This window comes from Mustela nivalis (assembly GCF_964662115.1).
Source record: "Mustela nivalis genome assembly, chromosome: 10".
NCBI lineage: Eukaryota > Metazoa > Chordata > Mammalia > Carnivora > Mustelidae > Mustela > Mustela nivalis.
This window is the reverse complement of record NC_139029.1, coordinates 20,069,777-20,078,152: the sequence shown is the minus strand read 5'-3', so window position 1 is coordinate 20,078,152 and position 8,376 is coordinate 20,069,777. Positions and strand designations below refer to the sequence as shown.

Here is an 8,376-nt window from a genome sequence, read left to right as displayed (position 1 = left end):
AGAATAGTTGTCAGTCACATTTCCACCAAAAAAAAAAAAAAAAAAAGAGCCACACAAATATGTAGTCATCTTTATTGTAATTCATAAATACATTATAAACAGACCTGCATCTTTAAGACATACTTAGGATCTCATAGGCTTCTGTTCTCCATTCAGTTATGTAGTTATAAATCCCAGTTTACTGAGAATAGTAGAAAAGGCCAAGTAGTATCTTAAGTTCCTTAGGACAAGTTTTCTCTTCATAGGCATTCTGGAATCTTTGGGCTTTGTGGGTCAAAGGACCAGACTGTTTTAATAGACATGGCCATATTTAGTCCCGTCTGCATTAGTCAAATTTTACTGGGCACCTGTCCTAGAGAATACTCCACTTGTTCCCCAAATTTAGTATTAACAGCAGTTTGAAAAAATGGGTCAAATATGCCCAAGCTTCCAAACTTCCAGGCTTATCAGCATTTATCATTCATTTTACCAACCCTCCCTGCCAAATAAAGGACCCAAAAGGTTAACAGCCAATGTTAGGTGAAGCTCCTCTTCTCTCCTGAATGAAAACAAATAAAGAGGATCAGACTCATATTCACAATCTCACTAAAAATTTCGAGCTTTCATGAGATGTTTCCTGCATGGTTTGTCTCCTCAGTCATGGTCCACAGGACTCTGAGAAGCTGTAGGAATATGCAGGCGCAGACTCAAGGCCCAGCTTCATCTCCAACGTTGTGGAAAGGGACTATACGTCATGGGGCAGGGCCCTATGCTCCCATAGGCCACCTGGACAGAGCCCGGGGAGAGTGACCTCCCAGGTGTATCCACGTTGGAATGCCCATGATTAAACAGCATCACCCTCAAAAGATTTAAGAAATTTCATTTCTCCCCATTCCATGCTACACAAGTGAATGTGACAAAAGCCTGTTAAAAACCCAGTTGTTAATATGGTCTCATGGTTTCTCTACTTAATTACTCAGGGTCTTAGCAATATTTAGGTACATACACCCATCTTCATCTCAGGGAAAGGGCTTGTACGGGAGACCAAATCCTTGGTAACCATACACAGACTTTGAGGTTGTATGCACATTTGCTTTAACTATGATTTGCATGCACACTTTGATAATCTTGACTTTGACTTTGGTTAATTCACCCCAACTGTTAAAGAATTTCCCCATTAGTAGAGAAGTTTCCACCCTATCACATGACAATTAAAGACATGAAAATATTAACTAATACTGAATAACAAGGTATCTTCCCAGATATGAGCATACATCTACAAAACTGTCAACATGTCAACATAATGCAGCAAAGTTTCTATCTGGGTGTATTAAATGGCAGGAACATATTAATGAAAAGGAACTGACCTAGGGTGACTTAAATGTCAACGAGAAAACACAAACCAAAAACAATTCTTAACCCAAATTCTTTGGTTTACTTACCTGGAATCAATTTATTTGGAATCCTGAGCGATCCCTGCAAAGCAAAGTAGGCAAGAGCTTAATCTAGTAATACAGCAGCTGATAAGAGATTTTTCTTTCCTAGATCCAGACAGAGGGTGCTCTACAGAGCTGTTTCCTGCATGGTTTGTCTCCTCAGTCATGGTCCAGAGGACTCTGAGAAGCTGTAGGAATATGCAGGCGCAGACTCAAGGCCCAGCTTCATCTCCAACGTCGTGGAAAGGGACCATACGTCACGGGGCAGAGCCCTATGCTCCCGTACGCCACCTGGACAGAGCCCGGGGAGAGTGACCTCCCGGGAATATCCACGTTGATCACTGTCATTTACTAACTTGCAAGCTAATGAGCTAGAAATAAATTTCAACCAGTTGACTGCTACTTCCCCAGAATATCCATTTTGGGGTGGACCCTGAATTCCCAAGTGCCAACGAAACTCGAGTTAAAGACCGATCAGCAGTCTCTTGTTAGTGATCTAAACGCACTTTCAGCCAGGAACCCCACACATATTTGCAAACCCCAACAGGCGATTAGCACTACTTTCAAAGAAATAGCAAATGCAGAGCCGCTGACACAGCTCCTACCCATAAACCGGTCATCAGGAGTCGTGACCTCTCCCTACATCATAAAGGAAAGAATCGTCCGTTTCGAAATCGATTAAGCTCAGATGGGTGTCAGAATTAAAGGACCCGCATGCAGTTCCACCGCCTCGTGGGAGACAAGCTCATTAAGCCGGGCGATAGGCAACGGGGCGGGGATGGGCCGCGCATTTAACGACCGGCGGGGGAGGTGGCATCTCTGCAGGTTTCAGCGCGAGCGCCTTAGATTATAGGCAAGATCCGCGGCTCGCGAGGCCTCAGCGGCCCACATCCGGCCCAATTCCGCTGCACGAGTAAGTGTAGTTAGCACGGACACCGCTGAAGGGAATCCTGGAGAAGAAGAAGCCTAAAAGGCAATCTAGTTGGCGAGACCCGAGTACTAGACCTAGAACTAACGAACCGAACGGGTAAATAGACTCACCAGCCACCCTAAGCGCAAAGCCGCAACTCTCGAAAAGACCGAGCAACTCCCCGGGCATCTATATTTATACCTCCTGAAGCGCGCGGAAGTCAAGGTTTATCTATTGCGCCTGCGCATCGCCCTGCGCAGTTAGGGAACCGGAAATTCGCTAAGGGTTCTGGGAACCACTGAGCCTTAAGCCCCACCCCTACCTGGTTCGGAGGCTTTTCGCGAACAATAGGGCCCTCGCGCGGGAACCTTGCTGGGGAACGAAAATGATTGAAGCGGGGTTTAGAAATATGTAGTCCTTGCTGAGTGGCAAGTTCACTTTTCAGCAATCAGCTAACTCAGTCTGCAGGATGTACGCTCAAATAAAGTCGCCACTCCCCCCCCCCCGACACTTTGGGGTAATTATATGCAAAATCGAAAAAGCCATCTAGAAAAATGCACACTCACAAAAGCGATTGAATCCTCCCTGTCATATGTGAAATTAAACATTTGATAAATGAGTAGATAAATAGGACAGAAATACTTCTACACGAACTGGCTAATTTTTTTTTTTTTTTTTAAGTTTACTTATTAGGGCGCCTGGGTGGCTCAGTCGGTTAAATGGCTGCCTTTGGCTGAAGTCATGATCCTAGCACTGTGGGATCGAGCCCCGCGTAGGGCTTCTGGCTCAGCTGAGTATCTCCCACTCTATACTCTATCTCGTGCTCTTGTTCTCTCAAGTAAATAAATAAAATTTTGAAAAAGAAAAGTTTTTATTTATTTATTTATTTATCTGAGAGAGAGAGAGAGAGGAGAGAGAGAGAGAGAGAGAGAGAGAAAGAAAGTACGAGCAGGGAGAGAAAGACAGAAGCAACCACCGCTGAGCGGGGAGCCTTTTTCGGAACTGGAATGACCCTAGGGAGGATGCCACTTAACCGACTAAGCCACCAGGAGCCCAAATAAATAAATAAATAAATAAATAAATAAATAAATAAATAAGGAATTGGCTAAAATCAAAACCCTCCTATACAGAACAATGGATATATGTATTTAATACAAATGAACTGTACACTTAAAAATGGTTAAAAAGGTAAATTTTACATTAAGCACATTTTAACACACGCTCCCCTAATATAAAGAAGTAGGCAAATAAAGAATTCTGGGGATACATATTACATGTGAAATGTTGCAAATGTGATAGAGTTTTGAATATGGTGTTAAGCAAATAAAGATTAGGTAATAGGTAATAATGAGTGGAAATATTTATAGTGTTCCTCCTAAAAGATTTTGTGCTCCACCCCCTTTTTTAAAAAAAGATTTCTACTTATTTTTTTTTTGAGATCGAGTCAGAGGTAGAAAAAGGGAAAGAGATACCACTCAAGCTGGGAGGAGAGGGAGAAGCAGGCTCCCCACTGAGCAGGGAGGGATTCCCAAGGCAGGACCCTGGGATCAGGACTTGAGCAGAAGGCAGATGCTTAACTGACTGCCCCCCCCCCCCCCCCCCCCCCCCCCCCGGTGCCTCTGTGCTGAATTCTTTGTGTAGGTTATTTACTAGCACAGCAATTCTAAGACAGTGGTATTATTACCTAGATTTAAAGATGTGAAACATGCCCAGAACAATGGTTTTTAAAGCAGAGTTGTCAAACCTTGGGGGTTTCTGAGACTCTTGAGGATCCATGAGGTCAAAACTATTTCATAATAATACTTAGACTTTTTTTTTTTTTTTTGCCTTTTTCACTGTGTTGACTCTGCACTGATGCTATAAAGTGAAATGGTGGATAAAACTGCTGGTGCCCTAATGAGCACTGGGTATTATATAAGACTGAGGCATCACTGACTTCTACCTCTGAAACAAATAGCATATTATACATTAATTAATTGAATTTAAATTTAAAAAATTGAGATGCCTGGGTGGCTCAGCTGTTAAGCGTCTGCCTTTGGTTCAGGTCATGGCTCCCTGCTAGGCAGGAGGCCTGCTTCTCCCTCTTCCTCTGCCCCTGCTTGTGTTCCTACTCTCGCTGTCAAATAAATAAATAAAATCTTTAAAAATAATAATAAATTAAAAAAATTTAAAACCTGCCGATGCCTTAGTATGTTTTGAAGCTCTGTCACTAAACTGTATTGGTAACATTTTATCATCACAAGTTTGCAGTTTAAAAAAGTCAGTTTCTTGGGGCACCTAGGTGGCTCAGTGGGTTAAAGCCTCTGCCTTCAGCTCAGGTCATGATCCCAGGGTCTTTGCAGAGAGCTTGCTTCCTCCTCTCTCTCTCTCTCTGCCAGCCTCTCTGCCTACTTGAGATCTCTGTCTGTCAAATAAATAAATAAATAAATAAATTATATATTTTTAAAAAAAGGTAAGTTTCTCAGACTCTTAGAAAATAGAAAGTGGTTGCCAGGGACTGTGGGTATATAGAAAGGGAGAATATTGTTCTTCATCTTCTTTTTTTTTTTTTAATTTATTTGAGAGGGAGAACTAGAGAGAACACACAGAAGGAGTGGGAGAGAGAGAGCAGACTCCCTGCTGAGCAGGGAACAGGAGGGAGGGCTGATTCCTGGACTTTGAGATCATGACCCAGGGCCAAAGGCAGATGCCTAACTGACTGAGCCACCCAGGCACCCTGGGAATATTGTTATTCAGTAGGTACAGAGTTTCAGTTTAGCAAGAGGAAAGAGTACTGGAAATTTGTTATACTGTAGTGTGCACACAGTGACTACTGAACTGTATACTTAAACATAGTTAAAAAGGGCACATTTTATGTTTTTTGAGATCAAGAGTCCCATGGTCTTCCAACTCTTCATCTTAGTGTACCTTCAAAACAAGCATGTGTGTAATTGTTTCCATTTCACAGATTTCAGTTTCACTTAAGATTCAGGGAGTGGGGGGCACCTGGGTGGCTCAGTGGGTTAAAGTCTCTGCCTTCGGCTCAGGTCATGATCGATCCTGGGATCGAGCCCTGCATTGGGCTCCCTGCTCAGCAAGGAGAGTGCTTCCCCTCTCTCTCTGCCTGCTTCTCTGCTTACTTGTGATCTCTGTCAAATAAACAAATAAAATCTGAATAAATAAATAAGATTGTAAAGGAGTCAAAAAAACCAAAATGTTTGAGCACCAGTAGCATAAAGGAGAGAAGACAAATAATTCTGCTATTTGTCTGGCCATATTACCAGTATTCAGCTCCCTTTCAGTCACTCATTCAACATTTACTAGTGGATATGATTTATTTGCTAAACATTATGCTAGATACAGGGAACTCTGACGTGAAACTTTTATTTTTTTTCTTTAAGATTTTGAAGTAATCTCTACACCCAAGTGGGGCTTGAATTTACAACCCCAAGATCAGGAGTCGCAGGCTCTACCAAATAAGCCAGCCTGAAACACTTTGCTGTGAGAGCCCCCGACTGGGAGAAATAGATGTACCGGCAAATGATAACTCAAGAAGTGCTGCATTCTGAGAACACAGAGGACAGAGCAACGGAACAATCTGAAGGCTGAAGGCAATTTCCTGGGAGTTAAAATTTGACCTCAGACTGGGAGGGTGTAAGGAAGGAGTGGAGTGTGGATCATGAGAACACTGCCGGCTGTGGGGCGAGCAGGACTGTGGTCTTCTGGGAAGGGGAAAAAGTGAGCTTGATGAGGAACACTGAAGGAAGAAGGGCCTACCCTTTTCACGAGACGAGAAAGTGGGCCAATGCTAGATCATAAACTCTGCTGTAGTCCAGGCCCAAGGGCTTGAATTTTATCTTGCAGGCAACTAGGGACCACTAAGTTCTGAAGTAAAGGATTGCTATGACAAGCTTTGCATTTTACTTAAGTAATTAATTTAGTTTTACAATGATACTTTTTTTTTGAGATTTTATTTATTTATTTGACAGAGAGATCACATATAGGCAGAAAGGCAGGCAGAGAGAGAGAGAGAGAGAAGCTGAGCTTCCCTCAGCTCCCTGCTGAGCAGGGAGCTCGATGCAGGGCTCAATCCCAAGACCCTGAGACCATTACCTGAGCCTAAGGCAGAGGCTTAACCCACTGAGCCACCCAGACACCCTCAGCTTTGCATTTTAGAAAGGAAACTCTAGCGGCAATATTGGAGGATACATTGGAAAGATCAGAGGTTATAGAGTCCCATTATATTACGGTAGCTTCGAACTGTGATGGTAAACAAGGCAAGAGGAGATCTAGGAATCGAGAGACATTTCTGATTGCACAGAATTTATTGTCTCACCGAACCTGCAGAGAGAGGAACTTGCAGATAATACCAAAGTTTTAGGCTTATGAGAGTGAACATAGGTGGTCCTCTAACTCCAATGATTGAGAAAGTAGGCTGTGGAGGTAGACAGTAAGGTCACATTGGTGATGCAGAAAAGTTACCTTGGGAACATCTGGGTGTATAGGTGTCCAAAGGGCAACTGGATATAGGGTTGGATTCCAACAAGGAATCTAAGTCGCAGAGAGATATAGAAATTGTAAGAATAAGAGTGGTAGCTGATGTCACCTTGGGAGGGCAGGGAGAGTGACAAGAGGATATTGGTCAGGAAAGAAGTCACCAGGGCAGAGAAAGCATGATCAGAGAATTGGGCGACAGGGGATCTGAAAAGCCAAGGAAGAAGTTTTGTGGACTAGGACATGGCCCAAAGCATCAAATGCTGCAGAACAGTCAAATACATTAGGAGCTAGAAACAAGTTTGGGAAGTGGCAGTTAACTGAAAAGTCACTGGTGACCTCAGGCAAAGCCATTTCATTTTGGATTTAGTTTAGATTTTGATGAGGTGAGTGACTCTGGCTTTAGAAATGGAAAGTGGTGTGGAGAGACCAGAGGTCCTAAGCCAATGTCAAGTAGCATATTCAGTTGTCATCCGCATCACTTCTTCCTTTGTCACTCATTTAGCTCCTTTGCTTGGACTATGTAGGAATTTAAATTAACATTAGAATAGATTATGTCAAGGGAGGGTAGGAAAAGCTGGAGGTAGGTAATAAGTTTACTGAGAAAAAGATCAAGGGAAGATTTTTTTCCTGGGGGTGGTGGTTAGGAAGGAGATAAATACTGAATGAATGAATGAATGAACGAATGAATGGTGTGTCTCTTCAGTACCAGATAGAGGAAAATTAATGATGTTTGTCTCTGTCAGATGGCCTCTAGGCTTTTTTGGGGCAAGAAATTAATGCTACTCACACGAGACAGACTGACCAAGTGGCCCAGGTTGCTGGTGGTTCCTGCTTTATGCTTTATGTCTCCTAGAGCTGGAACTGAATAGAGCCTTGAAGCAGTGGTTTGGGCTGTTTTGGTTTCAGGGCTTGGCTTCTCTTTGTTGTGCACTTACCTTTCATAGGTATACTTCCTATCCCATGCCCTCCCATTCAATATCTACTGTACTTACTCCTCTTGGTCGCCAACTATAGTCCTCCCTGGCCTGGGCACACTAATATAAATCCCTAAGGACCCTAAATTCATTCATCGTTTCAGCAAACTCCGAGCAAGGTGCACCTTCTGTGGACAATGCTTAACCTCAAAAGAGCAATGGCAATGTGAGATCTCTTTGGAGCTTCGGCCCCTGTGGGGTCTTTGGAGGGCTAGGAGAAGGAAAATCTGGGAGCAGATAGAACTCAATGACATGAGTAGTTCTGACTCATGGTTTCTCCTCTCTTGGTAAAGGGTGGTGTACTCATCAAAGCCATTCTCTGAAGTGACAAGAGGAAAGTGAGTCATTCGGTGGGGCCACCTTGACTGACACTGGGCTGCTTGCCCGAGGACTACATGAGGAAGGAACTGTCTGTCCTACTGCGCCATCAGCCTAAAGTCTACTTCTGTGTGGTCCACACAGGGTAAATCCTTGTAGGACAACTGAATATACACAAAGAGTGATTACAGGCCTTGACCTTCAGGAGGAGACTTTACCTCCCAGGTTCTTCACTGGTAACAGGAGTGTATTTCCCCTTACCTCCCAGATTAGGGGTGGGATC

At 43.4% G+C, this 8,376-nt stretch overlaps 1 protein-coding gene and 1 long non-coding RNA gene across 4 annotated transcripts in view; one reads left to right on the top strand and one right to left on the bottom strand.

Moving 5' to 3' along the window:
- Positions 1-8,376, top strand: part of WASF2 (WASP family member 2) — a 937,387-nt gene that overhangs the window by 109,563 nt on the left and 819,448 nt on the right. The gene's annotated exons all lie outside the window — the stretch shown is intronic.
- On the bottom strand, positions 59-2,587 carry LOC309841653. Its single transcript, XR_014299222.1, has 3 exons — positions 2,457-2,587; positions 1,422-1,455; positions 59-538 (listed from the first exon to the last, which is right to left on the bottom strand). It is a non-coding gene; the product is annotated as an uncharacterized lncRNA (long non-coding RNA).